Here is a 21030-nt window from a genome sequence, read left to right as displayed (position 1 = left end):
AAATTAAAAATAAAACTCATCGGGAACTGTTTGAGCAGTCCTTGTCATGTAATTTATGACGGAGTGAGCATCTTTTCTCTACCTTGGTCTCTTGGCCTCCTCCTCAAAGGCTGGATCAGCTTCCAGCATTTTCTCCTTTGTGTTTGCAGCATCAGGACCTATCTCTGAGAATTTCTTTGTGGAAAGGCCTTTGCCAGCCTCCCCTCCTCTCAGACGTCTTCAACCTTGACTCATGACCACTTTCTGCATTTATGCGGGTAAATTTGCCTCCACTGGCTTTCTTTGGCTGCCCAGCCCGGGGGTCTCTCAAACATGGGCGGTGGCGAGCTTCCGTGCATGGCTCTTCTGTGACTCCATTTACCTTCGATCTGCATTTCCCTCCGTCCCTTTTCTTGGCTGCACGGTCGTTCATTTTGTTGTTCATCTCGCTTCCATTTGTCCACATGGGTGAAATGTTACGTGGGTTTATCTCTGGGACACAGTGTGGCCACGTGGCTGCAGGCTGCCTTCTGTGGGGACAGAGCAGCACATGGGTGATGACCCACCACCCGGACACTGGCAGAGCCATGGTGTGAATGTGAACACCGTGTGCATCTTTTCTTCACGGAGAGCTTTCTGGCATCCAGATCTAACGGCCAGTTACTCACCAGGCAACAATACCGTGATAGCAGAAAGGATGAGTCGTGTTGTCAGGAGCCTGATGGTGTTTAACCAACCTGGGCATAGCTAGTGCCCTCAGAAATGTGGGGAGGGAAGAAATTGCCTGACTCCCCTGCAGTTCTCCAACTCGGGAAGAAGGAGGAAAGGGAGGAACAGGGTCTCCGCTTGGGTGGCGTCCCCCGTGCTAGATGATTCTTCACCTGTTCCCCTTGATGGGGAAGGAAATGGAGATGTTTTTGTCACTTGCTTAAATGTAGTCAGAAAGTGGAAGGCTGACAATCCAAGCTCAGATCTTTCTGCCTCCAAATGTCCTGCCTTTTATACTCTACCACTCTTTGGGAATGAAACCAAATGCTGTGATGGGAAAGAGAAGGAAGCCAACATTTACTAAGTAGGGGGCTTGGCCCCCGTAATGTGTCACTCCTGTTCCTCAGGACCCTTCTCTTGTCCCCACGTTCCAGAAGCAACCATATGAAGCTCAGAGAAGCTACGAGGAGGCTCACCTTTGGCAAGGCCGGTTGTTGTAGAGAGTTGGACTTTACGCAAAGGACAGAGACTAGTCATCCCTGAGATGACTCACCTGGATTTCGTTGGTTTTATTCTACGGTTAATTCTTCATTTATAAAATGTGGTCCAGATCAGAAAGCTGGAAAAGGCAGAGGATTAGGGTTTAATTTACACACATTGATCACTTGGCTAGTAAATAATTGATGTTTGGATTCGCTTGGGAATGTGGCAAAAACATGTTAGAGATTGAATTTGAATGTCTCATGTGGTTCATGTTATGGATGGAAGCAATCTGCAGAACTAATTCCTCCTGAAAAGTGTCCTTTCCCCCGAAACATGTCCCTTAGGTCCGTCAGCGGCTCCTGGCTTTCCCTCCACCTCTGCCTTGTCCTTCTCTGCCTCCCAGATTGGCTCTTCCAGCCTAGGTGCCCAACAGTGTGGGTGTCCCTGAGGTTATGCCCCGACTCTAGTTCTAACACCACAGGTCCCTTGTCTGAGATTTGCACCAGATGTACATCAAAAGATTTAATATCAATGTCTGTTCAACCGCACCCTCTTTTCTTCAAGGCCACACCAAGTCCCAAGGCCTCGTGCTCATTTCCATCTCCTCTCCTGAAGCTCTGTTGAGCTTAGAGCAGCTAACTAGAGATGCTGACACCTGTCTTGTGTTTTAGTCACCCACCCTCCCCCTCAATTACCCTAGCCTCTGCCAGAACTAATAGATCCCAAATTTGATAATACCAGGCTCTTGCAAAAACACTTGCCAGTGATTTTTCATTGCTCACAGGATAAAGTTAAAATTACTCAACAGGTCATACAAGATCATTTGCAATAGTCTGACTTCCTGCCGATCTCCCTGTTTTTGTATGCTGTGTGTCTTTTTGCGGGAAGACTGTGAGTTCATGCTTCTCCTCCTTTGTGCGGTCTTCTCCTTGCCTGGACTGCCCTCTCCTTTCCCTTGGGTGAACTCCTCTCCGAAGGTTTCCTAGACTCTGCAACCCACAAAATTCATCATAACGTGTTCTCCCCTGTGGTTTCCTAACACGTACATTCCTCGCGTGTAGTACGTATCGTAGTGGCTTTGTTCACGTGGCTTTTCCCAAAGGACGGTGTGAGGACCTTGACGGCAATAATGGTCCTATCTGTGTTCATCATGTAGTGCGTATTCGGTAAATACTGAGTCATCAGATAAGAGATTTCAAGACCATTGTGCTCCTCTGGTGCTCCTTCGGGCCATGTTGTGACTACAGAACCAAGTTATAAGGACGTGCTTTGTTGATCCGGTAGTTGGGAACTGTGACTTGGAGGGACTGTGACAGGTCTGATCCCCGCTTAGATGGTATGCTGGTGATCCATGAGTGGAAGATAAAGAGAAAACAGACATAAAGACTAGAAGAACCTCACTGCCCAATAATGTTGAATGGGCCACATGTGGCTACTGAGCACTTGAAATGTGGCCAGTTCTAAGTGGTTGGGTGGCTCAGTCAGTTAAGCATCTACCTTTGGCTTAGGTCATGATCCCAGGGTCCTGGGCTTGAGCCCCGTGTCGGGCTCCCTGCTCAGTGGGGAGCCTGCTTTTCTCCCTCTCCCCCCAACTCATGCGCGTGCTCTCTCTCTCTCTCTCTCTCTCATGAATAAATCTTTAAAAAAAAATGCACCCTCGATTTCAAAGACTTAGTACCCAAAAGCCCCCAAGTGTAAAATAACTCCATTTTAAAATATTGATATGTTAAAATAATAGTTGGGGTATTTTGGATTAAATGTTAAGATTAACTTCATCTGTTTGTTTTCCCTTTTTAAAAAATACTGCTGTTAGGAAAACGTAAATTTCGTTTGTGCCTCACGCTGTTTCTCTTGGACAGCTGGACTAGAGAGAAGCTCTGGGAAGCCGAGGGGTCAGGGATGACAAGGGAGGCAAAGAGCAAATGCTCCAAGAATCAGAAGGGAAGGGGGGCTGCCATCTTTGGCGGGTACCGCGGAAAGTTAAAAAAAGGAAGACAGAAATCCCAGCTTAGGTGCCGTCAAGAGGGGAAGCCATGGCGGAAGTAGCCTTTGTGAGCAGCCCCATATCTAGAACAGGCAAACTTGAATCCAAACAGTGGATGAAAACTTGTATTGTTTTTCTCTTCTAATGAAGTCATTCCTGTTTACTGCACCCATAATTAGAGAATAAAGTTAGCAAACAAGGAGAAAACCTACTCATCACCCATAATTCTAGTCTTGAGAAACAGTCTCCTTAAACCTTGGTATATTACCATCTTTCAGAGCTCTTCCGGGATTTATATCCATTTACATATGTTTTTATGCACATGGAACCATTCTTTATATACACTCCTTATAATTTGCCTTTTTTTTTTTTTTTACTTAATAGATTAAATATTTTTCCACAGTAGCCTTTAATTTAAGATCATTATGCTGGAGGACAGAAATAGAGCGTGTTATCTCCTGAATGTAGCATGCTGACCCTGCCTCCCACCCTACCCCAGTTCCCAGGTTTCCTCTGTTGGGACCATAGCAGCCCTGATTTCCACATCAGCTAGATTGATGGCGGAAATCTGGGATGTGGGTTTACTCCGAAAGGGGCAGGTCACCTCTGTGCGCCCCCCACCCCCCACCAGGGATGGCCCAGTGAATGGTGGCGTTGCCTGAATGCCGCAGCTTAAAAAAAAATAGCCTTCCGCCTTCTAAGGATTATAGCTGTAGACTAGAATAAATGTGAATATCAGTCATTTGGCATTCAAGATGAAGCAGCACTGTCCTCCCCATGTACAGCTGTGTGTATATTAGAGCACATTTCGTTGATGACTTTGAAGCTATTCTTGATGCCATTTAGAAACTTACTAATGGGTAGGGTTCTATATCCTGGAAGTTCTAAATCTGACCTGTGGAGGTGGGGTGGAGATCAGTTACCAGGAGGCGAACTTTGCAAACTTCAGACGCTGGGAAGGTACCTGACCCACAGGGAACGTGTGATGAGTGAGACCAAGCCGTTTAGAGATGGTGAGACAGTCACAGTGTAGATTTGTTCCCAACAGAAACTTTAAGGACACTGGAACTGTTCACTGAGATTTTGTTTCAAATTTCCCTTTCCAGAAGAATCTCAGTTTATACTGCTTCTTGCTCTGCCCCCTTGGCAAAGGGAGTCCAAGTCATCCTTGGGGATGTGGGTCAGCTCTCCCCCTTTTCCCAGTGACCTCAGAGGGAGACACAAAGGGGCCAGGGATGGCTGTCCCAGAAGTCGGCAGGGTTCTCAGAGTGGAAAAGGGGTTTTCCATTTGTGATGGGAGGGCTCACTTCTGGGAGCATGGGGGCCGATGCTTCCCTACCTAATATCAATGACCATTAGGGGAAGTGCAGAAGTATTAACGCAGATCAGCAACACCACCAGCCTTCACTGACTGAGCTGCTGTGGGCCCCAGGCTCCACAGCGTACCTTTCGTGTGTGCTAGTTTTAACCTTTACGACCAACCTGCAAGGGAGGCTGTGTCCTTTGCACTTTACAGACCGGAAACTGAAGCCCAAGGAGGTCAATGCCGAGTCAAGGTTACGGTGAGGGAGTAGCTGGTGGGTTTCATCCCAGTGTTTTCCGGAAGGAACGGGATTGCCAAAGGACCAGCAGATCCAAAACCCTCGCTCTTACCCTTTTTGCTTCCTGCTCAGGTAGTGAATTTCAGCCATTGAAACTGGTAGCCTCTGTTAAGTTACCTGACAGGCTCTCTTAACCTTTCCTGCCAGCTGAGAGCGAGGAAGCCTGACAGCGAATCAGGTGTTGTGTTGGTGAAGTGGCTTTTTTTTTCTTTTTCTTTTTCTTTTTCTTTTTTACTTTTTACAAACCCTTGTGTCGAGGGCTGACTTTCAATAGATCGCAGCGAGGGAGCTGCTCTGCTACCTACGAAACCCGACCCAGAAGCAGGTGGTCTACGAATGGTTTAGCACCAGGTTCCCCACGAATGTGCGTTGCGTGACGGGCCAGGGGGCAGCCCCCTTTCCGGCCGCGCCCCGTTTGCGGGACAAGGGGCTCTCTCCACCTGACCCCCATCCCGAGGCGCGGCCCGCCTGCGGGGGGATGGCAGGGGACCGGCTATCCCAGGTCAACCGAGCCCCGAGGGGCTGCCGTATCATTCCGCCTGGGCAGGATTCTGACTTAGAGGCATTCAGTCATAATCCCACAGATGGTAGCTTCTCCCCATTGGCTCCTCAGCCAAGCACATACACCAAATGTCTGAAGTGGCTTTTTAAGTGCACTCTCCGTGTCTTGGTGGGTGACCCTTGTTCTGCTTTAAAAATCTTCTCTTTCTTGGGCACCTGGGTGGCTCAGTTGGTTAAGCGGCTGCCTTCAGCTCAGGTCGTGATCCTGGAGTCCCAGGATCGAGTCCCACATCGGGCTCCCAGCTCCTTGGGGAGTCTGCTTCTCCCTCTGACCTTCTCCCCTCTCATGCTCTCTCTCTCTCAAATAAATAAATAAAATCTTTAAAAAAAAAATCTTCTCTTTCTAGAGAACTTTTAAAGAGCCTTTGAATGTACCTCTCAGCCAAAGAAAACTTGTACTTTAAAAAATGAACTTTGATGAACAGGGCTGGCCTACCCTAATTATGGCTTTGCCTTGCTTGCAAATGCAGCACTGTTTTTTGTTTTTTTTCCTAAGATTTACTTATTTTTTTGAAAGAGAGAGAGAGCTTATGTGGGGATGGGGGGCAGAGGGAGAGGGAGAATCTAAAGCAGATCCCTCTCTGAGTGTAGAGTCTGATGCAGGGCTCCATCCCCTGACCCTGAGATCTTAACCTGAGCTGTAATCAAGAGGTGGGCACTTAACCCATTGAGCCACCCAGGTGCTCCTTAAGCTCTGTTTTTAAGATAATCTTTGCTATACTGGCAGGGCTCACATTTGCTCTCCAAATTATCAACATTGGAGATAGAGAAAAGTAGATTTCCTGTAGCATTTTCGTTCTAATTTTGATGATGCGTGAAGAAATTTTGGAATGCCACTCTTCATTTGACAAGAGGTTAACATAATGCTGGAATAATTAGTACACCCAGCTGCAGCCGGGTTGTGTGTGTGTGTGTGTGTGTGTGTGTGTGTGTGTGTTTCCAAGTAGGCTTTAGAAGATGGGGATGTTATTTATAAGAAAAAAATTTAGGGGCACCTGGGTGGCTCAGTGGGTTAAAGCCTCTGCCTTTGGCTCAGGTCATGATCCCAGGGTCCTGGGATCGAATCCCGCATTGGGCTCTCTGCTCAGCAGGGAGCCTGCTTCCTCCTCTCTCTGACTGCCTCTCTGCCTACTTGTAATCTCGGTCAAATAAATAAATAAAATCTTTAAAAAAAATTTTAAAAACAAAACAAACATCTCTTGCATAAGAGCAAGAGTAGGTTTTGACACAGAACAGAGCCGAGAGCTCTTGACCTTCATTCTCGTGTGAACTCCAGTTTGACCACACAGGGCTCTCTGCCTTCTTTGTCAGCCGGTGTCACCAGCTCCCTTGACATATTTACACCGTTGTCCCTGACTTCATCATGAGCCGTAATTTGGATAAAGGGCGCGGGAGGAGGACTGGGCAGGATTTTTCCACGGCTTCTCCAGAAGACAAGGTGTTAGGGGAGAATTGTGCACCCCACCAGAAGGTGTGTTGTGGTCCTTGCCCCTTTGGTACCTGTGAATATGACTGTTTGGAAGAGGGAACTTTGCAGATGAATTAAGATGGAGGTTCGAGTGAGAGCTGCGTAGGAGGGTAGTGGGTCCTTGATCCAGTATGACCAGTGGCCAGATAAGAGGAGAGACTCAGGGAGGAGACACAGAGCAGAAATCAGAGTGATGCATCTGCAGGCTGGGAAGCACCAGAAGTGGGGGGGGCTGTGGGGCTGTGTTGGGGGGACAAGCATGGAACAGATTCCTGCCTCTTCTCTCTGCATGGACTTTGCCACCCCCTGCCCCCACCCCGCCCCATCAAAGGTCCTGTCATATTTCACTTGTAGAGAAGAGCACACTTGAGAAGAAGTATCCTGTAGGTAAACAGTCTAGACAAAGACTGGGTGTAGGATTGCTCAGGATGGAGGAAGGTCACATCCTGGCTAATCCTTCATCTCTTGGCCCCGAGACCTTGGGCACATTACCAAGTCTCCCCCAGCCACCCTGTGCTGTGTGTACCATGGACTAACCTGGGTATAAGATCCTGTGTTGGTGAGAAGGACATGCGTGCACAGGGCCAGGTAGGGCCAAGTAGATGCAGGTGGACATGAGCTGAGCCCCAGCTCTTGCCTTCGGTGTGTGGTTTGGAGGCACTTGAGTAAGTCCTGTTCTCCTCGCCAGGAGAGAAGGTGGGATGTTTTCCCAAGAGCCCGCTATCTACCTGGTGCTGTGCTGGGCACCAAATGTGTTACTTTATTTAATGTTTGAACACATTTCCAAGTAAATAACTTATTCTAATGCTTCTGACATGACCTCCTATTAAATATTTCCCAAATTAATTCCTACCTTTCAGGGTCCTGTTGGGATTAAACATGGGAATATCTATTATGTACCTACTGGAATTTGCAGCATTCAGTAGGTGCTCAATAAATGCCAAGATTTTTTTTTTTTTTTCCTATTCACATGAACTTATGAATCAAATATTGTAAGGGACAGTGCTGGCTGAATGATACTGTGTCCTCTAAAGTATTGTTGTTTTATAATGTCCAGATAGCTCAAACAAAATGGCAGGGGGAGGGGGTCTGTGCTTGGAATCCTGTGTGTTTGATGTGACAGCAGGGTTTACTTTAATGAAATCTCAAATAGAGGTTGGCATTTCCTGGGCCAGGCAGGTCACCTCTGGAAGGAACGTGATCAGATTAGGGACGAGAGCGCAGACCAGCTTTCATATTGTGCTGTGTGTTGTCAAGAGAAACTTTGTTTCCCTGGGGACTCTGATTGGAGGCAGCAGATGGTTTCCTGAGTTGGAGCGGGGAACTCTGGAAGAAGATCAGGGTGACAGGAAGGGATGCGGAGAGCCGGCCCCGAGGGCAGAGCCGCAGACAGGGCTTGTCCACGCACCCCCCGTGGGCTGCTTCTGACGGTTGCCAATAGCAATGGACTGAAATGAACAATGAGACGTTTGCAGCAAATACGTTCTGTTCTGTTAGTAGGATTGATGCAGCGCCAAGTGTTCGTGCTCTCTTCCTTCCCTCGTCTCGTGATGTGGTGGAGAAGCAAGGATGGAAATGTCCTTCACGTCTGTGTCACTACAATGAGCAGAATGAATGCGCTGATGGTTTTCCGAATTCCCATTCAGCCGATGAGCCGTCGGGGAGGAAGAAACGTCAGGCTGACTTCGGTTTCAGTCTGAGCCACTAAAACCACGCTTAGGACTTTAGATTTTGCAGCATCTACTTGTCATTAATAATCTTAAACTGTTTCAGATGCTCAGCAAATTCAGCCTCTCCCTCCTACAGATCGATAAAAATAAATGCCTTCTTATGCCATGGGCCTGGGGTGCGTGGGCGCGGCTGTGACGCAGACCACTTCCATGGGATGACTCTCCGGCTGAGATTGAATTCCTCTTTGGGCCCGTGCGTGTGACCGCAGTCTGTTCCCTCACTGCGTATTTGTGTCTGTCCCTGCCTCAGGAAGGCGAGGGTGTCTGGCACCCCAGACATGAGAATTAGAAGAAAGGTCCCGTCTGCGTAGACAAATTGTGGCAAGAAGAAAGGTCCCGTCTGTGTAGATGAATTGTGGCAAAGTGACTCTGGGGCAGAGACCGCAGCCCCCACATCACCTGCTTGGGACCCAGAGCCCGGCTAGGCATGTGGACCACATGCAGCCCCCAACCGCCGTCTCGACCGCTCTTGGAGCAACTCAAGGGAATCAGGATCTTTGCTCCATCCATGTGGTCTCAGCCAAAGGACTGTGCAGTGCTCTGGGGGCGAACTTGGTATTTCTATGTCTGGGGGTCTACAAGCCACCCCTGGATCTTTTGGAGGGGGGACATTTAGTTTGCAGGACAAGGCTTTGCTGTGGTTTCATTCTGGAACTTTGGATTCCTACCTAGGGGGAAGGCCTTTCCCCTTGGCTAGACCAACTTTCCCACACTCCCACTCCGTCTTCTACCTGGCCTCTGGCTGTCCCGCTGCTCCTGAAGCAGACAGGCTTTCTTAAAAGAAGAGCCAAAACACCGTTATGAGCAATAACACCTAACCTTTGCTCTGAGCCCGTTTAATCTTCCCACAGGTCCTGCTCTATTGGGGTCCAATCATACCCAGTTGTACTCTGAGACCTAAAGGTACAGAGGGGTTGAAGAACTTGTCCAAGGTCACAGAGCTCCCTCATAGCAGAACCTGCCCTCCAACAGCTATACCTGACCCCCCAAAACTTCTGGGACTATGCGCCCCTCTTGACACAGGACTCTGGAGCACATGCACACACGCGTGCGCGCGAGGTCATCACCTTGGAGGGTGCAGCCAGCTGGGAGCACCCCCACATTTGCCCAGTGACCCTTCTCTTTCTTTTTGGGGGCCTCCCAAGCCAGATGTGCCTCATGCTTGCTGCTTTTCCCATGCAAGCCCCATTTAGGGACTCAGCGTCCAAGCCATCCATCAGCCCAGCTAAGATTTCAGTAATAAACCGGCTGATTCCCAAGGTCCACATTTGAAGCATGCTGGTGACTTTACCCAACGATTGCGTTATTGGGAGATGGAGGTGACGTGGGTCTTGTCCCCTCAGGTGGCATTTGGGTGGCCACAGATGTGACCGACATTGGAGCATGTGGGATCGGGAGGTTCATTGTCAAGGATCCGCTCCAGCCCCAAAGCAGCCAGATGGGAAGCAAATAGAAGTGTTCTTTCTATCCTGTGTGTTGCATGTTTTTGCTGGATCGGTAAACCTGGGGAGGAAAACCTGTAAGGCTGCTTCTAAAAACACCCGGGATGGGATGGCCCCTGCGGCCGGAGCTGTGTGGATACGTGCAGAAACCGGCCAGCCCCTTGCTCCTCAGCAGGTGGGAGCCCCACAGCCTCTCCCAGTGCAGGGAAGCTTCTGTCTGCTTCTGCTTCCCACTCCCTCCTGCTGCCATGGCCTCCGGGAAGGTGGGCTCTTACTCTGGCCAAAGCTAAGCATAAAAAAAATCTGCTACCAGAAAGCAAGAGAGATTTAAAGATAAAGCCTCGTTGAATGGTCTGCGTCATTGCTTAGAACTGGAAGCATCCACTCTGTGCTTGTACTTGCAGATGAAGATTAGTTCTTGAGACAGATATTCTTATATTCTAAGGCCCCTTTCAGCTGTAAAGGTGATTGTTGCGTTTCTGTCCACTGGATGGTTTAAAGACAGAGGTTCTGGAGGCTGGAAGTCTGCCACTTCCTTTAGCGCTCCCTGTGCCCTCCCACCTCAGGTGGCAAGTGACTGGGGGCTTTGCTTGCCTTCCACCTTTGGCTTTTGTCTCTGGAATGTGTGTTTCATTTAAGCAGTTGTGTAAGACATAAAATATGCATATCACACCCTTTGGAGTTCAGTTTTTAACTGATTAGTAAAATATGTGGGAGACAGAAATACAGTCTGTTCTGGAAAATCAGAAGTGTTTATAGTCATCACTTCCCTACTTTTCCCCCATTAATTTCTATATCAACCCACAGTAGAGCAACTAATTGAAAAAAAAAAAAAAGAAAAGAAAAACTTCTTGGGGCGTTTGGTTGGCTCAGTCGGTTAAGCATCTGCCTTTTTGGCTCAGGTCATGATCCCAGGGTCCTGGGATCGAGCCCTCTGTTGGGCTCCCAGCTCTGCAGGGAGCCTACTTCTCCCTCTCCCACACTCTCTGCTTGTGTTCACTCTCGCTGTGTCTCTCTCTGTCAAATAAATAAACAAAATCTTAAAAAAAAAATTTTTTTTTAAATCTCTTCTATACAGTTTGGCAGGATCAAATTATTTATTTTTCTCAAATAACTTGTTATAATCCACAGTTTTAGGATATTTTTAAACTTCTAGCTTCATTGGGATATAATTGGCATATAAGGTTGTAGGATTTTAAAAGTCTCCATCGTGGAGATTTGGTGTATGGGTACCTTATGAAACAGTCCTCCCCCCCGCCATGTAGTTAATACATTAAGTGCCTCACATATTTATCTGTGTATATAAGAATATTTAATTTCTACTCCCTTAGCAAATTTCAGTTTTACACAGTGCAGTGTGAGCTGTAGTCTCCATGATATACATGAGATCCTCCGACCTTATTTATCTTCTCACTGAAAGCTTATTCCCTTTTACCAACCCCTCTGTGTCCACCACCACCACCTGCCCCAGCTCCTGAAAACCACCGTCTCCTCTGTTTCTAGGAGTCTGACTTTTTAAATTTTATTTTATTTTAATTTAATTTGAAAGATTTTATTTATTGTCAGAGAGAGAGAGAGAGAGCACAAGCCGGCAGAGTGGCAGGCAGAGGCAGAGAGAGAAGCAGGCTTTCTGCTGAGGAAGGAGCCCGATGCGGGACTGAGCCACCCAGGCATCCTGGAGTCTGACTTTTTATAGAGATCGCATGTGTAAGTGATATGATGTAGTATTTGCCTTTCTCATTTTACTGCCTCATTTTACTTAGCATCAGGCACTCAAGGGCAAAAATAGGCTAGAATTTAAAAAAATATTTATTTACTGGATAGAGAGGGAGAGAGACGGCAAGAGTGGAACATAAGCAGGGGCAGTGGGAGAGGGAGATGCAAGCTTCTCCCTGAGCAGAGAGCCCAATGTGGGTCAGTCCCAGGACCCTGAGATCATGACCTGAGCCAAAGGCAGATACTTAACGACTGAGCCACCCAGGAGCCCCTAGGCTAGAATATTTTTAATATAAATCCAAGCCTGTTCTTTATTTTTGATATCTGTTTACCTATATTTACTAAAAATTAAAAAAAAACAACAAGAAATCCTCCTTTTCTTGAAATATTTTGGGAAAAGCAGTTAAGTTTATTTCTGAACTACTCTTGGATGGCTTAGGTTAGGACCCTATTAAGGACCCTATTAAAATGACGTAAATAGAAAACGGAACTGGATTCTCGGATACCAGGGTGCCAGTGCAGCGTAGGACTGACGGTGACCTTACCCGGACCTGCCCCAGGCAGGGAAGCAGGTGCTCAAGATACACTCCTTCCCACCTGGGTCTGCCTGATTTCCCTGTACTTGCGCACCTGCGTTCCCTGCTTCTCTGAGCCTCGCCAAAGTCCCATTCTGAGACGTGAGCCCAGAGTCCCCAGCCCTGTCACAAGGGGACATGCAAAGTCACACTCCCCACTGCGGTTCCAGATTCCTAAAGAGGCTCTCTGATGGGCGCAGGTGTGCTCAGGACTCCCTCTGGGCCAGCCCCCCCCGACCCCCAACAATCTGGACGGGTACCGCTCGCTGACAGATGTTTGATGATATTTCTGCTCAGCTCGCCAGTCATCACTTGGGACAACACCTGTGCCTGTCCTAAGCCATGCGAGCCTGAGTATTTGGAATCTTATGTAGACGATTAGAATGACTTGTAAAGGAGAAGACAGATTCTCTTCTCCTTTCCCTCCTTGTCCATCTGGCGCCTCTGGGGATACTGAGGCAGTGTCTGGGGTGGGACACAGACAAGCATATTCAGCACGCTCCCCTGGGGTCCCTGTGACACCTTGGACTGTCCGATAAGCCTCGGGCTGTGTTGCAGTTGGAATGGCCGATGCATTGGTCTTAGAGCAGACCCTGTGCTTTGTGGCCCCTTCGCTGAAAAGCCGGCAGCTCGGCGGCTGCCTCGGAGCTGCCAGAACCGAGTCCGAGTCCTTTATCGACAGCACTGATGCTCTTGGGAGCGCTGACGGTTCGTCCTCTCTCTCCTCGGCGTCCCCTGTACAAGCCCTGGGAGCCTAAATGCCACGTGGGACCTGGCACTGACTCCCTGAGAGGCACCTCCAAGGGGGGGGGTTGCAAGGACACCCCCCCACCCCGCCACAGGAGCCTCTCAGTGTCTGCAGCCTGAGGACTTGGAGCCTTTTGAATTATGGGAGAGGAGGGTGATCTCTCCCTGGCTCCTTTCACGTTGTTTAAAGCTGGGATGTGTGGACGAGCGTAGGTGGCTGTGGGTCTGCTTCCCACAAACCCTCCTGTCACCACTGACCTGGAGAAATAGAAGATCCTCCCCCTCCTCCTCCTCCCCGTCCTTCTCCCCCTCCTCCCCCTCCTTCTCCCCCTCTTCCCCCTCCTTCTCCCCGTCCTTCTCCCCCTCCTCCCCTCTTTCCTCCTCTTCCTCTTTCCCTACCCCCTCCTCCTCCCCTTCTTTCTCTCCCTCCTCTCCCAATTCCTCTTCCTCCTCCTCCCCCACCCCCTCGTCCTCCTCCTCTTTCATACCTATTGGCTTGCTTTCTGTGTCTTGAAGTTCAAGATCCTGTTTCTTCCTACATTATCCTTAAGGTGCAAACTCATGTCAGCCCTTGGCCCTAGGGCTTAACTTCTTCAGACCCACGAATGTAGATGATGAAAGCAAATGTGAGCTCCCATCAGAGCCTTAACCTAAGTTGCGTGTTAAAGTTACACTTAGAAATGGTTGGGTCTGAAAAAAGGTTCTGAGAACGGGAAGCAGCTTTAGGGCAATGACCTGAGTCGTATAAGGTTTTTGTGGTCATGTTCTTCACGTGATGGTCAGGTTCTCTTCGAGGTGTGTGGCTAAAGCAGCAATACCCAGAGGAAAATTCCAGGGATGATATCATGATCCTTTGGTGGGAAAGAGGTATGTTCATGCAGGAGGTGTATATAGAAGACTAGAAAAATTGGCTGTGAGTAATCGTTGGCCCTCTTAAGAAATCAATTAAGGAACTTTCTTTGCCTCAGATAACCTTCAGATTTTCACTTCTTGGTTATTAAAACCATGGCTTGTTTAAGTATTACTCTTTGGAAGTCTTATGGGCTAGAGGAATGCTTGATGTCATTATTTCCCGGAGGGAATGAGACTTCTCCACCCACCCAGCCAACGCTTCGGAGTCGGACACACACAAACTTCCCTAGATCTACCCTTAGTAGCTGTGGGACCCGGGGCAGATGACTTTCCCTGCCCTCAGTTTCCTCCGCAGTCCTTCCTGGTGGGGTTTCTGTAAGGGGGAGTAAGATAACGTTTGGGGAGTGCCTGGCCAAGGGTGTAGCAGATGGTCAACAACACCTGAGATGGGCTTGAGGAAAAATACTGCAGAATCTTAGGTGACACATAATGACTCCCAGAATGAATGCCAGCCTGCCTCTGACCTCAGCCCCCATGCCCCTTGAACCCTGGGATTTGGACGGCTCTCCATCCTGCTTGGCAACAGCTATGAGGCTGACTGTGCTACCTTCCCTCTTAGTTGTCTATGCTCCTCGTCCAAATGTGGTTCTCTCTGAAGGTTGTGTGACCAAGACCAGGGTGTCTCTGGGTTGTTCCTTATTGGGAACAGAAGGAAGACTCTTGAGGAACGTGGAAGAAGGCACTGATGGAGGGAATTACCCAAGCATCCTAGCCCAACTGAGAAATTTCTAGTACTCTGGAATGGACAATTTTAAAATTTTATTTATCATGGTGGCCATCTTGCACAAGAGGCCGCCATCCCCAACCCGCTGAAAACACGCGTGCACGTCCCACGTAACACACACGTGAATGTTAGTAGCAACGCACAGAACTGCGTGCCAGAAATAGGTAGATTTATTTGATTTGTGGTGATCTGTGGTGAAAGAAGGCATGTGTTGCTTATAGTCAACAAGATGGTCACTATATTCTTTTAGCCCCTTGAGAAGGGGTTGATTTGGGTTTGGGATTTGGGAGCAATTGCCATCTACCTGTATCATAAAAGGTTTTAGGTTTTATTATTGCAATTCTCATCAGTAGGTTTAAGCCTGTATGCCCAGGTAGTGGAATGAGAAAGGCTGCTAGATTTTATTTAATATGTGATCCAAAGAGTCTTCATAATGACAAATGTATTGGTTCATAATGAGTTTTTCTTTATCTTGCTGAGTCTGCTTCTGGCTTTGAAGATGTGGTTATTAAAGACAGACTTTTTTTTTCCCTCTCGAATTTGAGACTTCCATTATTATTATATCAACAATAAATATATTGAATTTATACCTATTAAATATTTTCCAGCCTTTTCCTAACCCATGAAAATATTATTTACTTGTTTTGATTTACTTATCTGTTCTTTCTGGATTGCTCTACTTTGAAGGTCATTTTTGAAGGTTTTTCTGATTGGCACAACTTTGGCTATTCATTTTTTACTTCTCAAGGAAACTGGAAAACCAGGTTTTTATTTTTTTATTTTTATATTTTTTTATTTATTTGACAGAGGTCACAAGTAGGCAGAGAGGCAGGCAGAGAGAGAGGAGGAAGCAGACTCCCCGCAGAGCAGAGAGCCTGATGCGGGGCTCGGTCCCAGGACCCTGGGATCATGACCTGAGCTGAAGGCAGAGGCTTTAACCCACTGAGCCACCCAGGTGCCCCCCAAACCAGGTCTTTAAATAAAAAAAAATTAAGACTAGTTTATTTTGCTGTTCAGAACAAAAAACCTTAAATTCTTACTATTTGCAGTTAAGTTTATTCATTCTTCCAAGGGAACAAAAAAGCCCCCCTTTTTCTAGAATATTTTAAAGAATATTTGCACAGCCCTGCAATTTTCGATTCTGATTGACTGTCAACAGTTTTCTTTTTCTTTTTTCCCCATCCTTTAAGGGAGTTAACTTTAGAGCAATTAAATACTCAAGAGCCAGAATAGAATTTAGTCATCTTTGTTTCTATAACTAATATGCATTCTGAGCTACATCACAACTCAGCTATGTCTAATGAGTCGTACATAAATCAGTTGTGTGACTTGATTAATAAAGTCAACATAGTAGAAGAATTTGCTCTTAAGGAAATCCATGATTTCAGGGTTAAAAGCCACCCTTCATCTTATTTCGTTTATAAATTTGAATTTCTGTGTAGTGCCGGTTTTGAAGAGGGTTTCCCAACTCCAGGTGGCTCTTGGTTTTCTTTGTTTTAATTTGTGGCTTGGAAAGAAAAGAAAAACCTAAGTGGCTCCCATACTCTATCACCAGTCTTTCATGAAGGAAATCCCATGTTCATGAGGAAATCTTGCCACATCTAATCTAGCTTGTGTGTTTTGGCAATAGGGACAAGGAGAGTACAGTCCTTGAGGCTCCTTATAAAGATTTATTTTGTGGTGGGTAACCTTGGTGTTCAGTGTTTCCACATTTCTTTATAACTGTCTACAGATGATTCCTAAGCTGAAATTCATGATTTGCTTATTGAGTCTGAGTAGCGTGATGGAATGACTTGACATTTTCTGGAAAGAGTCTACTTTTTGATATGTTGCCTGTACAGAGAGCTCTTTTTTTAATGTCTTCAAAAGAAGGGGGGGAAAAAGGATTTTACCATCATCAGAAAAAAATGTGAAGCCCTCACAGGTCTGTTTTCTGTGGTCAACAATTTGTTGGCCAAACCTGGTGTGTGTTTCTGAGCACCTACCACAGCTGTACCTTCATAACCCACCCTTCCCAAACTCCTTTCCTTCTGCCCTTTGGGCGAGTGAAGACCCCCAAAAAGCACCAGGCCCTGAGGAGCTCAAGTCCTATCCTGAGGGGCCTCAGGGCGCCATGTTTCTGCTTTTTGCCATCTGGTGAAGTCTTGCTGACCTTCTGGCCCCCTGGACTCTTCGGCGGCCTTCCTCACCCTCAGGGAGGAAACGGTAGGGCTCTGTGTGTTGGTGATGCCTGACACTTTTTTTTTTTTTTTTTGAGACCTTACCAAGATAATTGAAATTTCTTAGCCCAATTGGATAGAAAATATGAAGTTAGATACCGGTGAAAGCAATTCGGGACCCTTTGCTGTGAACCATCGGGAAATGATGAAGATTTCGCAGTGTGATGGCTCCATGACGTGCGGGGAAGTTGTGTGAAAATAAGGAATGAGTGCCTGCTCGCTACACAGTTGGAAATTATTGTGGCATAATGAACTATTGCCTTGAAGCCTCATCGTGTTCTGGGGTTTCTTTTTGTCCTAGAAATCCTTGAAGTGCATGAATTTTATTATTTTTGCTTGCCAAGAAGCTTATCCTTTTAGAAGGTCAGTCCTGGAGGCTGGTTCTTTCCAGAGCACCTCTTCCCAGGAGCTGGGTTTTGTGTCACATGGCACTGGTTGAGCAGCTCTGTCCCTGCCCCTTTCTCACTCCCTGGCCTCCTCCAGCCCCCCCGCCTAGGCGTGATCCTGGCAGAGACCCACGGAGTCTTAACTGCTTAGGTTTTCTTCCTCGGCGCCAGACCCAGCACTGGAGGGAAGGAAGAGGGGGCAGCAAGGCAAAGCTGTCTCCTTCAGGGGATTGTGCAGGCAGAGAGAGCAGGCCTGTGGGCTTCCAGAAAATGTGCCTCGCGCAGGCAGTTTGTGGGGGCAGAGCGCTGTCGAAACCATTCACATTCCTGTCGAAACCTGGCCGGAGGAGTGTCCAGTCATCCCACACCTGGATGTTTGTCGGATTTTGGGAGCACAGAGTTAGGTCAGTCGTGAAAGTCAGTGCCTTCTATCATGTTATGACAGTAAGATTTAAAAAACGTTTTCAGAGTATAAGTCTCCTACAGAAACACGCCCAGATCACAATGACTGTGAATGAATACGTGAATACACTCTTTTGTCCATCTCAGAGATTACGTAAGAGAAGATTCTCAGCCCCCAAAGGCGACCCCCCCCAACACCCCCCACCCGCTCTTCCTTCTCTGTGAGGATAGCTACTATCCTGATTGTTCATACCTTCGGGGACTATAACAAATGAGTTCACGATCGGTGGAATCCAATCCATACCCTTCCTTGTGAGTTCTTTGACTCGGCATTAGGTTTGCGACCTTCATCTGTGGTGTTACCGTGGCAACAGCGTCTGCCTGCGTTCCCATGGCTGAAATCGATTCATTCTACTGATAACGGGCATTTGGATGGTTTCTAACGTGGGATTGTCCCATGTCTTCGGGTGAGTTTCCAGAATTGCCGAACCCATACATATGTTCAGCTTAGCGGGTCCCAGTAGTTTTCCAGACGGCTTATTAGGAAGCCCGTAGCGTCATATTGGATGCAGGGCCCGTGGCTTGGGTTCAGCGTAACATGCAACACAGGATGGCAGATGCGGCAGTGGCCTTTGTGAGCCCCCGAAGTGCTCCACATGGCTTGCGGTGTCTTGAGTTCATCAAACTAGAAACTGCGAGCGATTTTTCAGTGCTGGTGAAAATGACTGTGATTAATCATGCAACATTATTCTGCAGTTGGGAAAGAGAGAAGACATTTATTCTTTTCCTGAAATCAATTCATTTGATAGTTTGCTTTCCTTTCCCTCCGGGCCAGAATTGGATCCAGTTAATGACGAATCCCAAACTGTGGACCTCCTCGTCCTTCACTCCCTTTGTGACGAAGCCCACTCGTCTTCAGGCTTTTTTTTTTTTTTAAGATTTTTATTTATTTATTTGACAGAGAGAGATCACAAGTAGGCAGAGAGGCAGGCAGAGAGAGAGGGAAGCAGACTCCCCGCAGAGCAGAGCGCCCGATGCGGGGCTTGATCCCAGGACCCTGAGATCATGACCTGAGCCGAAGGCAGAGGCTTTAACCCACTGAGCCACCCAGGCGCCCCCGTCTTCAGGCTTTTTATGCAGAAGTCTCTTCTATGTGTTTTCAAATTCTATCACTTGGAGAATTTAAATGAACTTAACCTGTTGTAGAATTTTCTTTTCCTTCCTTCCTTCCTTCCTTCCTTCCTTCCTTCCTTTCTTTCTTTTTCTTTTTTTCATAAAGTGGCAAACTTCTCCAGGTATCATTTATATAGTGATGGTACCATTGTTTTATTTGGGGGAGGGGAGATTGTGGAAGAAGGTGTGGAAAGATCTGGGTCCTGGAAGCTGGGTGAAGACTCAGCACCGTGTTCTCCCTGGAGGGACAGCTCGTCACCGCGGTGGTAGGAAACCAGGTACACCTTTATGCAAGATGAATCTTTATGCAAGATACAGATCGCTGGGCCACCTATAAATTGTGCATCTCATTTGTGGGCGTGTCCCTGGAAATCTACACATGCAGGCACATCATCATTAATGTATAAGTCTGTTTTATTCCTTCTAAGTTACTTGTGCTGTGTTGTTTCAAGGGGTTTTCCATTTCCCCGCTGGATCACAGTATCTCAGTGTTTGATGACACCCGAGGGCATCTCTAGATGCAGAACATCCTGCCTTGTGTTGTAGAACTGTTGATTTTCTTTGAAAAAGATCTAACCATGGGCCTACCCAGGAAGGAAGAAAAGAACTAGCAGGTAAAGCATAAACAAGGAGGAGAAGCATTAACGCATGGGATGTGGGGAGAAGAAAGCACCACGAGGAGGGAAGAGCCACCTTTTCCCAAAGCCAGCATCCTCTCAATTACCCCATTTATAGTTAGACCCTGTTGGAGGTGGCAGCTCATTTCTTTCCAAGACAAACAGTTATGTCGTGGAATATTTTTATTTTAGAATGTCCATTCCTTCTCAAAGCTAAAACTCTCCTTTCTTGTAGCTTTCTGCAGATCCTTAAGCCTTTTGGGCCCGAGCCCGGGCCTGTTTCCATGGACCAAAGCAAGACAACAACTCACCCTACTCTCCACGATCAGCCATAGCCCTGATCATTCTTGACCTTGGAGCTCATTGCATCTGCAATGAGCTTGTTGTCTGAGTGGTCCCAGATTTGCTCTCCTTGAGCTATCCGAAGGAAGTGAAGGACTAGATGGAATTAACTTTTTCTCGTGTTCAATTTTCATTGCCGGTTCCTCTTTCTCCTGCCTGCTAAATCTAGGCGTCCCTTCTCTTCCCGCACCCCTCCCTACAGCAGCCGTTTGCCTCTGCAGAAGGACAACAGCAGAGGTACTCTTCCTGGATGGTTGGCTTCCAGATAATGGGGGCAAAGTTCCCCTCCCATTTTTCTTCTATCTAATGTAAAATTTGCTTTAGCATAGTCACCAGAAGTGTTAGTCAGCTGGAGCTGCTGTAACAGAATACCATATATGGGTGTCTTATGAATGTCAGAAACTTCTCTCTCACAGTTCTGGAGGCTGGTGAGTTCACATAAATTCTGGTGAGAGCCCAGTGCTGAATCAAAGATGGCGGTCTTCTTGCCATGTCACCCATAGCAGGAGGGACAAGACAGCCCCCAGGAATCTCTCTTATAAGGGCACTCATCCCATTCATGAGAGCTCCAACCTTCATGACTTCATCGTCTCCCAAAGGCCCCACCTCCAAACACCATCGTCACCTTGGGGTTAGGTTGCAGCATGTGGCTTTTGGGAGGACACAAACGCTTAGTCTGTTGCACCAGCGGTACTGAGTTTATATGTGTGATGCTGAAATGGGAGAAACGATTTCTTTCGTCCTTTTCAACAACTGTCTTCCCATGAGTACTGAAAATCAGTACTTCTAGGAATATTTATCTAATCAGTTGACATCGTTAATGGATCCATCTTTACGATCAGCTTCCTACCAATCTAATTAATAAAACTGTGGACCTTGGTTACTGGCGTTCTCTGAAGTGCGGTTCTTGGTACTTGGGTCTCTGTGCCTTGTCCCTAAAAATAGAAGCTCGGGCGATTGCATTTAGGCTGGGCTGGTCCTTGGGAAAGTAAGCAGTCTTATCAGCATCCTTCCACCTTCTTCACTGGCGAACTGCTGCTGCCTTTTGGGCAGAGGGTAACGGACTGAAATGCAGGGGAAACGCTCGGTCCTGCCTATCTTGCTAATCCATCTTGCACCTGTGAACTCCTGATCAGGTCCTTAATTCAGAGTTACACACGTGTGTCAGAAGGCAATGATAAACCCTAGAGGCCCCTTCTGGAACCACCTACTCAGAAGATTTCGCAAGAATGTTTATCGTAAGATTTGTAGCTTTTCCAGT

General features: G+C 47.3%; 1 protein-coding gene and 1 long non-coding RNA gene across 5 annotated transcripts in view; both read left to right on the top strand.

The window, feature by feature from the left end:
- Nucleotides 1-21030, top strand: part of FARP1 (FERM, ARH/RhoGEF and pleckstrin domain protein 1) — a 271268-nt gene that overhangs the window by 140866 nt on the left and 109372 nt on the right. The window lies entirely within an intron of this gene.
- LOC116871449 lies at nt 5305-20679 on the top strand. The gene is made up of 3 exons (XR_004383406.1): nt 5305-5394; nt 6685-6686; nt 20669-20679. It is a non-coding gene; the product is annotated as an uncharacterized LOC116871449 (long non-coding RNA).

This window comes from Lontra canadensis, unplaced genomic scaffold, assembly GCF_010015895.1.
Source record: "Lontra canadensis isolate GAN:19392208 unplaced genomic scaffold, GSC_riverotter_1.0 scaffold26, whole genome shotgun sequence".
In the NCBI taxonomy this organism is placed as follows: domain Eukaryota; kingdom Metazoa; phylum Chordata; class Mammalia; order Carnivora; family Mustelidae; genus Lontra; species Lontra canadensis.
The sequence above is the reverse complement of the archived record's forward strand: the minus strand, read 5'-3'. Positions and strand labels throughout refer to the sequence as shown.